This window comes from Canis lupus, chromosome 19 (assembly GCF_011100685.1).
Source record: "Canis lupus familiaris isolate Mischka breed German Shepherd chromosome 19, alternate assembly UU_Cfam_GSD_1.0, whole genome shotgun sequence".
NCBI classification, from domain to species: Eukaryota; Metazoa; Chordata; class Mammalia; order Carnivora; family Canidae; genus Canis; species Canis lupus.
Genome location: NC_049240.1, coordinates 4,430,390 through 4,449,102, shown reverse-complemented (window position 1 = coordinate 4,449,102; position 18,713 = coordinate 4,430,390). Strand labels below are relative to the sequence as shown.

Below are 18,713 nucleotides of genomic sequence, written 5' to 3'. Positions count from 1 at the left end.
ACTTGGAGACTTTGTAGAAAGGCAAATTCTCAGACCCCTCCCCAAACCAATTGAATCAGAAATTCAGGGGTGGGACCCAGCAGGCTATATGTTCACAAACTTCAGGTGGTGCTGATGCATGCTAATGTTCGAGAACTCTAGTGAAGAGATTAGGTAAAATCATTTCTGGGCAAATAAACTGATACTGCAGATGCAAGACGGGAAGCAGGTTTTTTGATGAAAACCAACTACCCCTGGGTTATGGTTTGCATACATTTGCAGAAGACCAACAGAGATGGCAGATGAGTGCAGTGGCTGAGACCCAATTTCTGTGTTTGGCCAACGTACATGATATGCATCTGTTTTTTTTTTTTTTAACAAGAAGTTTATTTAAACAACAAGATGCTAGGCAGCCCTGGTGGCTCAGCAGTTTAGTGCCGCATTTGGCCCAGGTTGTGATCCTGGAGACCCAGGATCGAGTCCCATATCGGGTTCTCTGTGTGGAGCCTGCTTCTCCCTCTGCCTGGGTCTCTGCCTCTTTCTCTCTCTCTCTCTCTTTCTGTGTGTGTTTCTCATGAATAAATAAATAAAATCTTTAGAAAAATAAAAAATAAACAACAAGATGCTTGACTTGGAGGGAAAACTATCTAGGATGCATTTCTTTTAGAGTAACTTATCCCTACTTAAAGACAGATTGCCCTACATGTAATAGCTACATACAAAAAAGTTATAAAATTGTCCTTGGTTTTACAATGATAAATGAAAAACATTAAAATTCTCCAATCGAACAAGGTATGCAAGGATTTTTATGTTGTCTTTTTGTTGTTGTTGTTGTTGTTGTTGTTGTTAAACAGTGCGAGCAAAATAACTTACTGGAATATGAACATAAGAGCAGAGTGCGCCTGCCACTAATGGAAAGAGGGGGTATTTTCACAGAAGCAGTATTCTCCCCCATCCCATCTCCATTTGATGTCAATCAAAACATACCATTGGCCATTTAGTTAAAAAAAAAAAAAAAAGGAGGGACACCTGGGTGGCTCAGCGGTTGAGCATTCGCCTTTGGCTCAGGGCGTGATCCTGGAGACCCAGGATCGAGTCCCGCGTCAGGCTCCCTGTGTGGAGCCTGCTTCTCCCTCTGCCTGTATCTCTGCCTGTCTCTCTCTCCCTGGGTCTCTCATGAATAAATGGATAAAAATCTTTAAAAAAAAAAAAAGAAGAAGGAGAATATGCTTGTGCACATACACACTTTACGTACAATAGAGGAGGGGGGAAGGGGAAAACAAAAGAATAGAGAAAACTCTACTGTCGTAGTCAGGGTGCGGAGGAACCAAATTACAGCTTTCTATTTGAGAATGTCTTCTTGGTCTGGAGGAACAGAGTTCTGGAATAAAGGAGCAGATTCCCTTTTTGGTAGACACCCCCTGTCTGCTGCCGGAACACATCAATGGTCTCTTCACCCTCCATGTCCCACTGTGCAGGTGTGTCTGTTTCATTGATTGGCTGCCCATCAACCCGGAATCTGATCTGCCTCATTGGCAAACCCTGTTGTTCACGGTAGGCTTTCATTAGTTTCCTAAGTGATGTGTGCCTCTTAATCTTAAACTACACCCCAGAACCATCCTGCCCCACCACCTTCAAATTAATATGGTCGTTGTTCTCAGTCTTCACTCCTTCCTTGGGCCTTTCATTGGCTGTGATGAGTGCCAGAGTGTCCTCAGCTGCCACTTCATAGAAGAGGTACTGGGTCCCCACCAAAGGAGCACACAAGCAGCACCAGGAGGGGAGGAAGGAGGCCGCAGCCATTGCACCTGTTTACTCTGGGACTAAGGGGATAGGGACCGTGTTAGAATGTGACACTGTCAGCACCCAGAGTTGCTTTTAGAGCTGGGTCTTCTTCCTTCATGGGTGGAAGGGGAAAGTCCGAAAAATTTAGGATATGCCCCAAAGAACACAGTGTATAAAATGTCTGAGGATTTGGGTTTTCTCCCCTTGCAATGGGAGATTCGGAAACAAAAGGGAGGAGCAGACTGACTGCACGGTGGCTCACATTACAGTGGACCCAGCCGGCCTCACCTGCAGGTATTCAGGCCTGGAGAGCGGTGGCTAGGTGGCTCAGGAGCCTTTCCTGATCTCCCTGATTCCTGCTGGTGGCACACCCGCTCTCACACATTCCCATGCCCACCTGGATTACTCTATTAACCTTAAGGACACCACATGGCCAACCAACAGAAACCACATTTTGCTCCATAACTACTTCATCTCCCTTAGATCTGGTGACAACTTTCCAACCAGCAGGAAAACAGGCCTCATCCTGTTTGAGGACTCACCACTAAGCCAACATAAGTAAAATCTGTGACTTGCTGAAAAATACAGAGCATGGGCACGTGTAAGTTTAAACTTCATTCTATACAGATTGCTGTTGACTAAATTCCTTCATCGAAGGATTTTCAGTGATTTCTTCGAAAATCAAATTGGCTGCAGAGATTTAACGATCTATTTTAGAGAGGTGCAGGCAATGTGGGGAGAGAAGGAGTAAAGCATGACACAATGCGAGAAACTTCCACGGAGACAAGAATTTGATCCGTAATTCCTAAGTTTTTAAAAAGCAGGGGTGTTAGTGATAAGGGCTAACAGGATACAGGTGGAAGCCAAAGGGGAGCTCAAGTCAGAAGTGGCTGCATAAAATTATGACTATAAAGCAATGAGAAAATAAATTAGATTCTGCATCCAATGTAGGTTCTACCTGACTGTTTAATGGTCCCCACCATTCACTGTAGAAGGTGACATTCATTGGCAAACAGCTTGACATAACTTTGGCTTTATTGAGGTATAATTGGCAAATAAAATTATAATATGTTTAAAGTGTACAATGTGATCATTTGATATACGTACACAGTCCCCGTAATTTTAGAAGCAATTGACTTTATAATGTCCCCTCCCACTCCTTCCCAGTCCCACCTCCATCAAGACCTAAGGACTTACTAACAAATACGTTGTAAGGGAAATGTCTATCCTTGACAAAGCTGTAGAAGAACTCTCGGTACACTGAAGAACAGTATGAAATTCTTCCACAGATTTTTTTTTTATCCTCCCTTCTCACCTTTCAGATTCAATGTGATTTATTCAGTACACAAATATTCATTGAGCTCCTAATAAGTTCCAGATGCTGTGCTATAAACTGGGAATACATTCAAAGAATTTGCAATCAAATGCAGCCGACCAAAGTTTCATCAGAATCACCTCAGGTGCTTGTGAAAATACCGATTTCCGGGCCCTGCTCCAAGCCTTCATCAGAATCCCTCAGGACGGAACCTTGGGTCTGTGGGCCTCAGAGGCCACACTGAGTGGTGAAGCCCACTGGTATGGGTTAATGGGAAAAGCTTCTTCCCTCTTCTGCAGACTACGGTGGCTTTGTCCTCACACCAGTGACTGCTTCCTTAGAAGGAAGGCTGTGTACATGGTGGCTTCCAGCCATTGCTCCCTGCACTCTGGCCTCTCACAGACCCCAGATTTTGGCAAAGGCAAATGAGCCACTAGGGGAGGGTTCAGGCCATTTGGCCTTCAGCTAAGGCTCTGGGACCATGAGGGAGGTCTCAGCAGAAGTGGTACAGGCTGCTACGACTTGACTTGGTTGTACATGACATGCATGATGCGGGTTCCAGTGACTCAGCAGAATAAGAAAATGGAGGCAGTGATCTGGGGGCTTTTAACATAAGAGTGTTTAACTGAAGGACAAAAGGTAATTATTTCTAATTCTACATCCTTTGGACCTTACCATCTCTGGACTTGAAATTTCAAGGGCATTTAATTACTGAACCTTAATTTCAACCTGGGAATATGATCATGAGAAAGACTTTCTACCCAACTTTGGGGTATCTCTCTGTTGTTGGCATTTATTATTAGGCCATTTAATCTCCTTCTGGATTCTCTAATATGCAATGCTCAACAATAGGGCCAGAGGGGAAAGGTACTATTTCTTGGGTCCTCAACAGCCTTCGTATAATCCGTATCTCTGATTCATTCGAATTCAGAAATTTGCTGAAGGTCTGTGAGGTTCTTGTTCTGACTAGGTCCCCCGGAAAATTAAATTCTCTGGTTTAAATGATGCTAAAGTCATTGAGGGAGCCTGGGACTCAAAAATGTGCTGATGCAGTGGTTCTTGGGAGTCAGATAGACTCATACCTTAGTCCTACAAGGTCAGGCCCAAAAGCTCTCATAAGCATGATTTGGGAAGTGAGGTATCAAAGACTCGCAGATTCCTGTTGTCCGAGCAAGACCCAAGAATGGGCCCGATACCCAGAGAGTCCAATCAGTGGTTTTAAGCTAGAGGTTCTCAGAACAGCAACAGCAGCAGCACCTGGGAAGCTGCCAGTCATTTCTGTGTCTAGTCAAATCTCGGTAGGATCCCAGAAAAACTCCTTCAAGGCCAACACGCCCAGCACCTCAACACAGAGCTACAAGGCCAGAGGTCACATGACACTGTGCCTATGTCTGAAGGCTAGGGTGCCCCCTATATATATATATACAGTTCCAACCAGGTGAGCCAACCTACAGGATCAGGTTGTCAAATCTTTTTTTTTTTTTTCAGGTTGTCACATCTGACTCAAATCAGAGACTTTGCCCAAAACCAAGCTGTACTAGTAATTTTAAGGATATAAATAAATAGGAAACATAGGCAAAACAGAGTGAGGTCTGCATGACCACCAGGTCTTTCCGTCCCACATCAGACACACATCCTCTGGCCCGGAGTAATAACACATGGGGTCTCTAGATGAGGTTTACACATGCCCTCTCACAGCAGGGGGTTTTTAGGTTATGAAACATCCTCAGTTTATACCCAGATAGTTGTACAGATGACATGATCTCCTCCGGGGATCATACCTTATAAATGTTTAACATCTAGATTTGTTGACCATAAGTAATCTTAAATCAGAAATATCCAGGCAAGAACATTCCATATATAAAGACTTTTCCTATCAAAAATCATTAGTCTATCAGGAGGTCCAGTTGTCAGCATGTTTACAGGGAGGTGGCACCAAGCCACCTCCTTACTTTTTTGGGAGGATTCCCCCAAGAATCAGAGGAGAAATGGATGAGCCTCTTTAATTCCTTCCTCCTCCCCCCTGGACCCTTTTGACAGGGAATGGAAAGGCCGTATTAATAATTATGCCAAGACAACAAGTATAAATTGGTACTGGCCTGAAAACCCCAGAATAGATTGTCACCCTATCTATAGCATCCCCCTGGGAGGTGGGTGCCCACTGGAAGTTTGTATGTAGCAGAAGAGAAACAAGATTTGAAATGGAGCGAACCAGAAGCCAGTATATGGAAAATCATTTGAATCTTCAAACATGTAATATTATAACTGGAAGATTCCATTTAGGCGTCGAAGCCTACTCAAAACAAAAGTTCTTTTCTGTCAGAAATATATGCAATAAGACATGATACACAATTATACATGCACTCAGTATTTTTTTCTTTTTTGGTGAGAGTTGTACAAAACAGAATTTACCATAACTCCCTTATCATAGGCCAAAATACCGTAGTTGTATTAAACAAGGTTGTCTCTGTGTGGCATCACATGATTTATGTATTTTCAACTCTAACAAGTAAAATGAAAAAGCTTTGATCATGCTGAAGGAAGGACTGAATTACGTATTAGCACCATAGAAATTGATATTACAATAAATAAATAAATAAATAAATAAATAAATAAATAAATAAATAAAGTAAAAAGAAAAAGAAAAAAGAATTGATATTACAAAATCCTTGTCATGTAAAGAGGCAACCAAAGCACACTGCCAAAAAGAGTAGGGGAAAAAAATATAAAGGTATCCTGGAAAATATATCAGTAAAAATAATATGTTATTTTCTGGATTTTGTGATGTTTGTGAAATTTTTCAGCTTCTTGACCTGCAACATGGTGAGGCAGGGAAAAAAAAGATTGGAGGAGTCAGACAGACTTGCTTTGAATCCCGGCCCTTCCATTACTAATAACGTGACTTTGGATGAGTCCCTTTACCTCTGCTGCCTCGGTTTCCCCATCTGTAAAATGGGGAGAATACAAGTGGCCTACATCATAGGAACATCACGAAGAAGAAATAAGCTGATACTTTGAAAGTACCTAGAGCATGACCTGATGCATAATAAGTACTCCATTTGTTTTAACAAGTCAGCAGGCAAATTTCTTAACCTTTCCAAGCCTCCATTTCTACTCTTAGAAAATGAGGAAATAATAGTCATCTTAAGAAATGCAAGGATTCAAGGTCATTAATGTCGCTGGCATCAGTGGATGTCAATAAATGAGGATTATTGGTCTTCAAATAACAGGCACCAGGGAGCCAATGAGTCCCTCCTCTCAGCTTCCTCAATGAAGGACTCCCATCCTCTTGGGAGGAGATGTGGGAACTCCTACCTGCAGCTCCTCCCCACTCCACCCCCTACACCGCACCTGCCCCCCCCCCCACCTCCTCCCCAACACCCAAGCACCCTCTCGGATTACCAGCTGCTCTAAAAGCAGCCTCAGTTTAGACCTGAGATAACATGGTTACCTTATCCTTTGTTTTGAATAAAAGCCCCTAAGTAGCCTTAAGGCAACAGGATTTCTGTCTTTCACATTTTATTTCATCGTTTTTCTTTTTCCTCTCTTTTTCGAGTTTACAGTGTTTATTACACTCAGTATGGAAAAAAAGAAAAATGAGTTGTTAATTGGAAGGCCTGGGTTCTCTCCATGCCTAGAAATTAAACGATACACTTGGGTCCCAAGAAGAAATGGGTATTGATTCCACTTTAACTGTCAGGGACGTTCTCTGACTTCCAACACGCCCTCTGTTCCCTTCCTCCCCGCAGCCGAAAACAGCATATTTTAGGTAATGCAGCCTGACTTACCTAATGGAACGGGTTGAAGCCTTTATTTAAAAAGCAAAAGCCCTAAACCAACACTTCAAATGAGGTCATTTCAATGTTGTACTTGGAGGAAACTATGAAAAACTTGATACTTCACTGAACTCCAACCTCCAGTCAGTTTAATCCACTCATTTATTCATTTATAAACCATGAAGGCCCTGCGTGTTCCTCTGCGGGGCCCCCCTCAGACGCAAGGCCAAGGAAGACAGATTTTACTTCTCAGTTTCGGAATGTAAAAGCGTAGGTGCTGCAAAGACCAAGCTCCTGAACTAGAGGAGGAAGGGGGCACGGGGGAAGGGGCATCAGCTCTGTGCTCTGTGAGTGTCCACCTCTGTGCCTGAGAAGAAGACTATGCCAGCTCTGAACCTCCATCCATTGGACCCCTGCCCAAGCCAAGTTGTGGGGTTTTTTTGTTTTTGTTTTTGTTTTTGTTTTTTTTAAATGAGGCAGACCTAGATAGAACATGGAGAGAAAATCACTGATGTCATCCCAGGTAATTCCAAGGCATCCTCCTATTAAACTGTTTATAAAACCGAATGAGAAAAAAATAAAAATTAAAATAAAATAAATAAATAAAAAGTAAATTAAATTTTAAAAACCAAATGAGAAAGATGCGGGTTTTGCCCCCTTTCAGGGTCAGGTCACTACTACACCACACACACAGGCCTGTGGGATCATCTGGTTGTTCCCCAGCTCTGAAATGAGTCCTCCCCTCCCCTCTTATAGGGCTTCTAGGCCTACGTCTTGTCTCATGGTGGACCTGGATCTCAGCTAGTACCTGAGGACTGATGCTCAGCAGCCCCACAGCGCTAACACGTTCAACAAGAATACTCAAAAGCCTGCTACGAAAAGACTACTAGAGTTGAATATAATTTTTGTAAATTTATTTTTTTTTTATTTTTTTTTTTTTTTTTAAATATGAGTGGTGTGTGGAAGTTTAAACACTAACAGAACTGCCCGGGTGGATCAGCGGTTGAGCATCTGCCTTCAACTCAGGTTGTGATCCCAGGGTCCTGGGATCGAGTCCTGCATCGGGCTCCCCAAATGGAGCCTGCTTCTCCCTTGATCTGTGTCTCTGCCTCTCTCTCTGTCTCTCATGAATAAATAAATAAAATCTTTAAAAAAAATACTAACAATCACGGCGTTTAGATGATTCGTATGTACGTGTGTTGTATCGTGAATCCTCCTTCCTTTCTTCCCTCCCTCCTTTTTTCCTTATTTCTTTCTTTCATCCCTTTCATCTATTTTCAGCCTGATACTCCAGGACTCTCTGTACTACGAAAAAGTGATAGAAACTGCTGAGCAGGCTTGGAATCTGTTCCCGTCTCAGCTCTCCCAGGATTTTAGGACGTCTAGCTCTAAAGCGTTTCACAAAGTAGGACTTTTGGTTCCAACTACGACCTGAGAGGAATCTCCAACCTGCCTCAAATCCTGGAATATAATCAGCAGACCCCAACGAGTCACAGACAGAGGCCTAGTTACTGAGGATCCCCTGAGGAGTCTTAACTGCTAAAGAAAATGACAGTCATCCTTCATCAATGACTATAATGGAGTTGCCCCATTGCTGGTGAGGAAAGTAGAGGACTGGCTTTAGGATCAAACAGACTTGGGTTAAACTCTTGGCTGTGCCACTCACCAGCTTTGTGACCAGAGACTAAATAACCTCTTGGACTCTATTTTGTCACCTGTAAAATGGGAAGAACTACATCCACCTCATGAGGTTGTCATGAGGATTAGTGAGATGAGGCTGCAAAGCCTGTGGCTGGTGTAGTGCCTGGCTCCGTAGGCTCTCAGTCAACGGTGTTAATCAATAGTAAAGGCTACTGGATAAGACCTGGGCTCTGAGCTATTTTTATGGGAAAGCACAACCCCGGCAATTAGCGTCCCTCTTTCAAAGGTCAGCTTTCTTTGGTAGGCAGGAACAAAGCAAGGCTCCAGTTACCTCCTGCCTGAGCTCCCTGTTGGGAAGCACTCGCTCCTCCAGGGCAGGTCACCACTCACCTTGGGGCTGGTCACTGTCTGGGACCCGCGACGTAGACTTCAGACGGCGGCTGCTGCTTCTCTAAGGGAGCCAGCAGAGAGGCACGTGTGCAGACGGCTCCTCCTTTTAGTGTGCTGTCTCTTTATTCTCTGCATCACTCAGCGGAAGGCCACACAGGGATGTGTACTGGATTTCCCTAAAAGGTTGGGGGAATTAAAGTGAATTACAACATTGGAAGAGAACGCAAGGTTCTATGCTAAAGACGATGTTGCCCATGGCCCCGGGGGGAAATGGACCCAGAAAACTAACCCCCTCCATCAAGAGGTGCATCCCACTTCCCAACACTGCTCTCCTATCCTCAGGTCTGCCCACATCTGGAAAACGTGTCAGGGGATCCCTGGGTGGCTCAGCGGTTTAGTGCGCCTGCCTTTGGCCCAGGGCATGATCCTGGAGTCCCAGGATCGAGTCCCACATCGGGCTCCCTGCATGGAGCCTGCTTCTCCTTCTGCCTGTGTCTCTGCCTTTCTCTCTCTGTGTGTCTCTCATGAATGAATAAATAAAATCTTTAAAAAAATTTTCTAAAAAAAAAAAAAGAAAGAAAGAAAACGTGTCTTTCCTTGATGCTCTGTAGTAGACAACACTGTGTTAACCAGTCCTCGTTCCTTCTCCTCTTCCCGGGCATGCAGGAAGCCTCCTTTCCCAGCTCACTTGCAGTTAATGTTAGGGCATATGGCTGGGGCCTAGACCATGGGAGATGATTGCCAGTGATGTTTTCCACGTCTAGGCCTGGTCATGAACTCCTTGCCTGGGAGTCTCCACTCCTCCTCCTCTCCAGCTCCAAAGTCCTTGGAGGCTGCGTGTTTCAGGTGCAGCATCACTACAAGATGGGCAAGTGCCCACCTACCTGAGACCCAGTGTGTGCAGTGAGCAAGGCGTAAACCCCTACTGTGCCGAGCCTCTGTGAATCTAAGGCCTAGACGTTAGCGCGGCACAGCGTTGGTTACCTGCACAAACACACCTTGGACTACGACACTTCATTTACCATGCAAGACACCCCTACCCTCAGGGGCTCCAGGACCTATCTCCTTCCCCTACCAGATCTGAGCCAGCCATCCCACACGATGCCCCAAGAAAGAAGCGAGCCTTTAGCAGAACCCCGAGTGATGACTTTGGCACTTCAAGTTCCAAAGGGGAATCCAGCAAGATAGTCTTGGACCAAGACTCACAAACTCACACGTCTGGAGCAGTCACACAGGTGATGCCGACGAGAGAGGCCGGCCAGGTGTAAACCCACGGCAGACCCAGGAAGGTGCGCCTTCCCTAAAGGAAGCAGCCTCTAGCAGTCCCTCCAACCGCTACCGTGCAGATCCTCCAATTGCTTAAAAGAAGATAGAAATCTGGGTTTCTATCTAAAGTCTCCAAAGTTTGGTGATTTGGCAATCACCCCAAATTAAAAACAAACACTTTGCACGTCAAACACAACTGAACGCTTGCTACACCTGCCCGCGCCTTCTCACATTACCTTTTCGCATCACCCCTTTCAACCCTGTATGGTTTCTTGAACTCCTGCCCCATAGTCTGCAAGGCCGCCTCTCTCACAGCGGAGTTAACAACCTATAATTATGCACAGCAAAACCTTCCCTTTACCACCAACCCTCCCCCACCCCCAAATCCTCAAATTCTTTTTTTTAATTTTTTTTATTGGAGTTCAATTTGCCAACATATAGCATAACACCCAGTGCTCATCCCGCCAAGTGTGCCCCTCAGTGCCCATCACCCAGTCACCCCATCCCCCGCCCACCTCCCCTTCCACCACCCCTTGTTCGTTTCCCAGAGTCAGGAGTCTCTCATGTGCTGTCACCCTCACTGATATTTTCACTCATTTTCTCTCCTTTCCCTTTATTCCCTTTCACTATTTTTTTATATTCCCCAAATGAATGAGACCATATAAAGTTTGTCCTTCTCCGACTGACTTACTTCACTCAGCATCATACCCTCCAGTTCCATCCACGTTGAAGCAAATGGTGGGTATTTGTCATTTCTAATAGCTGAGTAATATTCCATTGTATACATAAACCACATCTACTTTATCCATTCATCTTTCGTTGGACACCGAGGCTCCTTCCACATTTGGCTATCGTGGCCATTGCTGCTATAAACATCGGGGTGCAGGTGTCCCGGCGTTTCCCTGCATCTGTATCTTTGGGGTAAATCCCCAGCAGTGCAATTGCTGGGTCGTAGGGCAGCTCTATTTTTAACTCTTTGAGGAACCTCCACACAGTTTTCCAGAGTGGCTGCACCAGTTCACATTCCCTCCAACAGTGTAAGAGGGTTCCCCTTTCTCCACATCCTCTCCAACATTTGTGGTTTCCTGCCTTGTTAATTTTCCCCATTCTCACTGGTGTGAGGTGGGATCTCATTGTGGTTTTGATTTGTATTTCCCTGATGGCCAGTAATGAGGAGCATTTCCTCATGTGCTTGTTGGCCATGTCTATGTCTTCCTCTATAAATCCTCAAATTCAAACTCTGCCTCTATGGTCACCAACCCATTGATAGGTGTGCACACACACACACACACACACACACAGAACTGCAGCTCTCTTATTACAGGAAGCCCTGCCCTAAGCTTTAAAATTACCATATGCCATCAAGTGCCCCCCTCAGTGCCCGTCACCACCGGGTGTTATGCTATATGTTGGCAAATTGAACTCCAATTTTTTTTATGTAAAAATAAATAAATTAATAAAATAAAATAAAATAAAATAAAATAAAATAAAATAAAATAAAATAAAATAAAATTACCATATGCAAGGACTCTGTTAAATTCTTAGCCAGAGATTCCTTGCTCCATTCTCTCGGGGAAAGAAGGTGGAGGCCCATTAGTGATTATGTCCTCACCCCCACCCACCCATCTCATCCAAATACCCCGGTGAGCAGCAAGCTGCGAGTGTGAAATCACAGTCAGGAATTAGGACTATTTTTGTGTGTCCCTGTACCACAATTTCTCTGAGAACAAGCCTAGCTAGCTTTTAGATGGATCAAATAGAATTTGAAAATCACCCTACTTTATATGGCAAGAGCTTTAAGAATATCAAATATTTCTCACCCAAGAAAAGCATTTGCAAGCAAATGGGTCAGAAGATTTTTCCACGGTTATCTCTCCCAGAACAGAGCAGCTTGAAACCAGAGAAAATGGGTGTTGCTTAGGGGTGGCAGGGGGGAGAGGCGGGGACACCCTAGGAGTATGAGAAAGCCAGTCCCTGAGAAGCTCAGACACAGAGGTGGCCAGGGACTTTCTCCCACTGCACACGGGAGCTTCAAGCAAGAAAGGTTGCATTTCAAGCAGAAAGCTCTTCTCAAAGTGCAAATATTGGAAAAGCCGACCAAGACTTCGGCAGGTGCTAAGCCCAGCTGTGTTTGTCCACAGCGACCCCCTGCACGCTGTGGCTGATCTAACCTGGCCACCGGGGTGAGGGGCCCTCGCACCCCATTATTCAATCTCCAAGACTCTCGTCCTCCCAGCATTATTATGGTTAAGGTTGGATATGATCAACTGACCTCTTTTTAAATGTTGCAGCCAGCAGAGAAGTTTTACTAATCTTCGCAGTAGTAGATGGGTGTGCAGAGGGCTGTGATTTGTGCTCGCTCTGGGAGGAAAGTGTCCAGCCACCTGTTCCGAGTGCGGGCCGGGGCTGCTCCCGCTGGGACGAGTGTTGCCCATCATACTGCCTCGGAGTGGCAGGTGTCTCCAGGACAATGTGTTTATTAGTAGGGGGGGTCGGGGAAGTTGGGCGGGGCGGGGGGGCACTGATGCACGACTTGCCAGTAGGCTGGACTCAGGGAGCTGGAGGTCAGCAGCCCGGGGACAGAGCGCAGGGCCCCCCACCTCCCAGAGTGAAGCCAGCAGAGTGCAAAGCTCGGGTTGTCATCAGGATAGTGAGCAGGCCCGGCTGGGGGGGGGTCCTCTGCAGCCTGCACCCCCAGGCCACAGGGAAGGGGACAAAAGAGCAGGGACGGTGCAGCCCGAGGGTACCGGCGACTGAGCATCAGTATCCAACAGAGCACGACGAAGCCCTTGTCTCTGTCTCCACTGCAAGTGCCAGTGCAGCCAGGACTGCGGGTGCTTGCAGTTTCCATAGCAGCGCTGCTGCTCTGGCTGGCGGGGGACACGGGGCGGGGGGATGGCAGTGGGGGCCGCCCTTCTCTTCCACCCGCGACCTGTTATTTTATTTTTTTCTTATTATTTTGTGTATGTATTCCTGAGAGACCCAGAGAGAGAGAGAGGCAGAGACCCAGGCAGAGGGAGACACAGGCTCCCCGATGCGAGACTCGATCCCCTGACCCCGGGGTCAGGCCTTGGGCCTTGACAGGTGCTCACCCGCGGCGCCCCCGGGCGTCCCCACACCCACGGCCTCTTAAAGCCTTTGCTCGTCTCCCACTTCGGTGCCACTCAGCCACCCACGTGGCCACGGAGGGAGCCCTGCGGAGCCCACGGATTGGGAGCGTCCCCCCCACCCCCTCACCCCCTTGTCCATGGAGGGAGCCCTGCAGAGCCCACTGATTGGAAGCATCACCCCCACCACCACCACCCTGGCCACGGAGGGAGCCCTGCGGAGCCCACGGATTGGGAGCATCACCCCCACCCCCTCACCCCCTTGGCCATGGAGGGAGCCCTGCGGAGCCCACGGATTGGGAGCATCACCCCCCACCCCAGGAGTGGGGTGGGTGGGGGGCTCGAGACACAGGGGAGCCAAACCCCAGGCCCTGGAGAGCCGGGCCTCCTATACCGTGAGGGTCTGTTGTTTGCTGGAGGGACAGCTACTACCTGCTACAAAGGAAGGAAGGGAAGAGAGAAAATGCATCAGGTAGGAAACAGGCAGTATGAATAGGTGTAAACTTCCCTTTTATTTGCATCTTCATCTGTTGGACCCAACCAGGCTGTCTCAGAAAAGGCAGCAGGGTTCTCTCCGGGCCCCAGGGAAGTTCAGCAATTTCTTGGTATTAGGACATCAAAGTGCCTCGGCAGTATTTGGGGTGTTACATAGAGTCCTCTCATTTAGAAATCCTCGATGATCCCTGTGCCACCCTCTCACTGCTATCATCATAGCCTCGATCTGACAAATGGAAAAAAAATCAGAAGTCCCATTAAGTTCCATGTTTGCCAAAGGTCGTAAGTGTCAAAAGAGGGGTGAGAGGGCAGGAGCTCTGGGTCCGGGTCACAAGCTCCTCTCACTCATCTGAGGATACCTCTCTTGCCTGCCCTGCATGGACGCAGAGGGGGGAATGCAAATAAATTGGCTGCATCCTCGCTGCTCTTCTGTGACTGCTCGTGTGGCTCCAACTACACGCATCCCTGCGCAACCTAGACTTCTCCCTGCATTTGGACCTTCAGGTTAACGGTCTTAAACGTTGTTCATTTAGGTGAGCATGGTCTCAGCTACATCTAAAATGTCTAAATTAAGAGGATAGGAAGACAGACCCGAGATGGAAGGAGCTGGGGAAAATCCACATATTTCAACCTTCACAGTAAACAAAGGGCACCTGTTCTAAGAACTGGCTTTACCTATGATCAAAAACCAGATCTCATTTGTCTTTATCTCTCCGGATTCATAAGCAGCCGCCGGGCACATGCTAGGTGTTCGTAATTATTTGTTAAACTAATGATAGTCCCCAGGTCCTGGCATCAGTGTGGAAAGAATTGTCTGTGAAATGCTTACCTGCACCTGAGGCTCACCTGCTGAGCCTCCACCCTGCTCCCTCGGGGCCAGTCCACCGGGAGCTCCTGAGTTCACAGGGGCTGTCCTGTCGTGCTCCCTGCTGACGCTGGAAACCGGGGTAGGTCATGCCTTGGGGGGAAGAGAAGCAGCAGTTTCTTTCCTCCTGTTCCAATCCTAGGTGAGGACTTACTCTTTTTAATTATGAGTTAAAAATGAAAATACCTGTCTCCCTGCAATCCCTCAAGCAACAGCAAGTGCGTCACCAGCCGCATCATGTCATGTTCCTGAAGAGCCCTCTGCGTTTTGTACAAAATACTCTCAAAACTGATTTGGAGAGGAAAAAAAAAACTGATTTGGAGGGAGCAACTAACAAAACAAAAACACAAATCAAAAAGCCTCTGACGTGTGGCGCTTATCATCTCCTACGAGCCATCATTTAGGGAGTATTTAGGGGCGGCCGTCCACTGCGCTAAGCATCCTGACACCTGATTTATTTTTCAAATAAATCATAAGTGTCAAAAGAGGGGTGAGAGGGCACCTGGAAATTGACATTTATCCTCATTTGGTAAATGAAGAAACAGAGCTCAGAGAGACCGGGTAGCTTGCCTTGATCACACAGCTAGTAAGCAATGGCTCTGAAATAGGAATCCGGGTTTGACTGACCCCAAACTCCAGGCATACTCTTTACCATTACAGTCTGTCCCCCCTCGCTCCGGCCTAAGGCAAGAGGCAGTACACATGCCATATAAATGATAAATGAGTCTACGGAGGTGTTCCAACCACTGCTCCCCAGACCGGTGGCAGAAAAAGGCCTTGGAAATGCTCAGAATTTTTTTCAATTTTTTTGAATAGGGAAAACACAGGTTTCAAAAATCAAACCATCTTCAGAAGTACAGAGTGAAACGTCTTTATTCCCACCCCATCCCTGATCGGCTCTCCAAAAAAGGTAACCAGGGGATCCCTGGGTGGCTCAGTGGTTTGGTGCCTGCCTTTGGCCCAGGGCGTGGTCCTGGAGTCCTAGGATCGAGTCCCACATCGGGCTCCCTGCATGGAGTCTGCTTCTCCCTCTACCTGTGTCTCTGCTTCTCTCTCTCTATGTCTATCATGAATAAATAAATAAAATCTTAAAAAAAAAAAAAGGTAACCACTGTATCGAATTCTGAGGATATTCTTCAGAGTTCCTTCATGCAAATACAAGCACATATGAACACGCATCTGTTTCTTCCTTGTTTTTCACAAAAGGGAATGTTCTACATCCTGGTCTGCACCTTGTTTTATTTTCCACTTAACCAGACTTGTCGGTCTTTCCGCACCAATGAAAGAGTTTTCCCTCTTCTTTTATACGGTAGAGTCTTCCCTCTTCTTTTACACTGCAGTGTATTATTGCTTAGCATCCTTTTGTATTGATCACAACTGATTTAACCAGTTCCATATTAACAGGCAGTTGAGTTGTTTCCAATCTTTTGCCGCTAAGAAAGATATTACAATGAATGATTTTGAACATACGCCATTTCATTCGTAAGCCAGTGTATCTATACGTTAAATGCCCAAAAGTGGGTTCCTGGTTCAAAGGATATACGTGCTTGCAATTTAGACAGCTAATGGCAATTTGCCCTCTGTAGGAGATACACCGGTGGCGCTAACAAGAGGTGGGGGCACCTGTCTTCCCATTGGCCTTAACAAGAGAGGTTTTGTCAAAGCTCTGAGTTCATCCAATCTGGTGGGTTAAAAATATAATATCTCCATGTACCTGTAATTTTCTCTTGTAAGGTTCAGGATCTTTTCATAACATTTTGGGGACATTTATATTTCCTTTTGGTAAGCTCTCTTTTCATATGCTTTGTCCATCTTTTTTTTTCCATTTCTACTGTTTTCCTCATTTTTTAAATCAGATCACTGAGGCTTAGAGAAAATAAAACCATGATGTAGGACATAAAATTCTGAAGGGATGGGTCAGAATTTGAACCCAAGTCTGTCTGGCTCCAGAACCTGAGAGTTTAACCACCAACCCATTCCATCTTATGTTGTTTTTCAAAGGAACTATTAATGGAGTCCTTTGTTCAGAAAGAGCGCAAAAATGAGATTCCAGTTGTCTCCCAAATCTTTTCATAAGTATGACGTAAAAAAGCAAACATGATGTCTGAGTTCCATCAGATCCATTTCCACAATAAAAATTTCAAAGCAGTAATGGGAATAACTGATGAAAATGCATGAGGATGGTCTACGAGGCATCAATCCAATAACCTGCATCTGGTGGGGCAAGTCCTTGAGGAATTCTGTGTAGGTCTTGCTTTCAATAGGCATATGATCTCATTAGGAAAGATCTGTAACCCACGCATGAAACGTGGAAGGATCAAAATTGGAAAAAAACAGAGGCACCTGGGTGGCTCAGCCAGTTAAGCATCTGCCTTCAGCTCAGGTCATGATCCCAGGGTCATGGGATCAAGCCCCACATCAGGCTCCCTGCTCAGTGGGGAGCCTGCTTCTCCCTCTCCCTCTGCCCCTCCTCCTCGCTATGTCTCTCTTTGTCAATGTCTCTCAAATAAATAAAATCTTCTTTTAAAAATTGGAAATAAGCATTCTAACTCTATTAAGGAACTAAGAAAATAAGTAACAATACTGACTTGCCAAAAACATTAAATATTTGTTCATTCATTCAATATTCTTCTTAAATTTTTATTTCAAAGATAAACAGGGATGGGCTAGAGTTAATAACTGTTGGGTGGACACTGGCTTTCTGTTTGTGAATTCATGTGGTTCCAGCTGATTCTATCCCAGGGATAGACCCTCACGCATAGTCCGTGCCAGTCAGCACTTACCAACCCCTCGTCAGGCTCAGAGCTGAGCACTGTCAACTAAGCATGTCATACAGATCAATTATTAGTGCTTTGCTTGGAACTTTAAGACAAACATATTTTTTTCTTCCTCTGAAAAGTGTGAAATAAAGTCATTTTTGTTACCATGAGGAGAGCCGGAAGGAAATAGAACTTTGAAATTAAAAAAAAAAAAAAAAAAAGGCTAGTGTCCCGATGATTTTGTGTTGGTGATGATACACTTGATCAACCTCACACAAAGCCTAATTTACCTATAAACCACTCAGTGACAGGAACCAATAACATCTCTTTATTATTTAAAAGAATGTGAGAGAGTTTCTATGGCTTGAAATCAAGAACTTGGTGGAAGATTTCATGAGGGTATAGTGTTTGGGCCCAAAGGAACTGAATAGTATGGTATATGGAACTTTCCAGAAAAGAAGAGTGATCTGATCAAAAGCAGCAATGCCTTTGTGATACTTTAACCCCCCGTTTGTAGAATTGGCCTCTCAGGCGTGACAGTTCTCAGAGAGCCTCTGTGCTTCACGCTCAGTGAGTAGGCCGTAGGCCGACACTTAGTCACCTTGGTTTTACATTGTCTTAACTCACTAGAACCACCTACCATTTCTCTTTCTCTCCTCCGTTGTATGGGTTCCCATCACTGGTATTCTTTCTCCAGCAACTGGTGGACTTCTACATGTCCCTAGAGCTTCAAGACTCTCAACTTTAGAAGATGTCCATCACTTAACATAAAGTAGACCCTCAAAAAGGGCCAAGAGCAGGGCACCTGGGTGGCACAGTAAGTTGAGCATCTGACCCTTGGTTTCGGCTCAGGTTGTGATCTCAGGGTCATGAGATCAAGCCTCACATGAGGCTTTGTGCTCAGCATGGAGTTTGCTTGAGATTCTCTCTCCCTCTCGCTGTGCCCCTCCTGCTCATGCTCTCTCTCTCTCTCTCTCTCTAAAACAAATAAATAAATCTTAAAAAAAAAAACTAGTGCATTCAACCTGCATATTTCCCACTTTTGCATGCTCTCTGAGAACCTCTTCCTTTAACCAAATAACCATAATCTAGTTTATAACCAGATCCAGTCCTCACACTGGTTATTATTAACTACATCAGTTCAGTTTCACTGTAATTTGGATTCACTTTCTACCTAACATTTGGTTTATTCTAAATACAAAGCAAATCCTATTCCAAATTGTCTGACAAATTTGTCTTTAAGACCTAAGCTGATAAGTGATAAGTCACTAAATTGTACACCTGAATCTGTATGTTTACTAACTGGAATTTTTTTTAATTTTTCTTTATTCAGGA

General features: G+C 45.4%; 1 pseudogene; it reads right to left on the bottom strand.

Annotated features, from left to right (window-relative positions):
• Positions 1-1,311: 1,311 nt before the first annotated feature.
• LOC100686009 lies at positions 1,312-1,782 on the bottom strand (annotated as a pseudogene).
• Between the last annotated feature and the right edge of the window lie 16,931 nt (positions 1,783-18,713).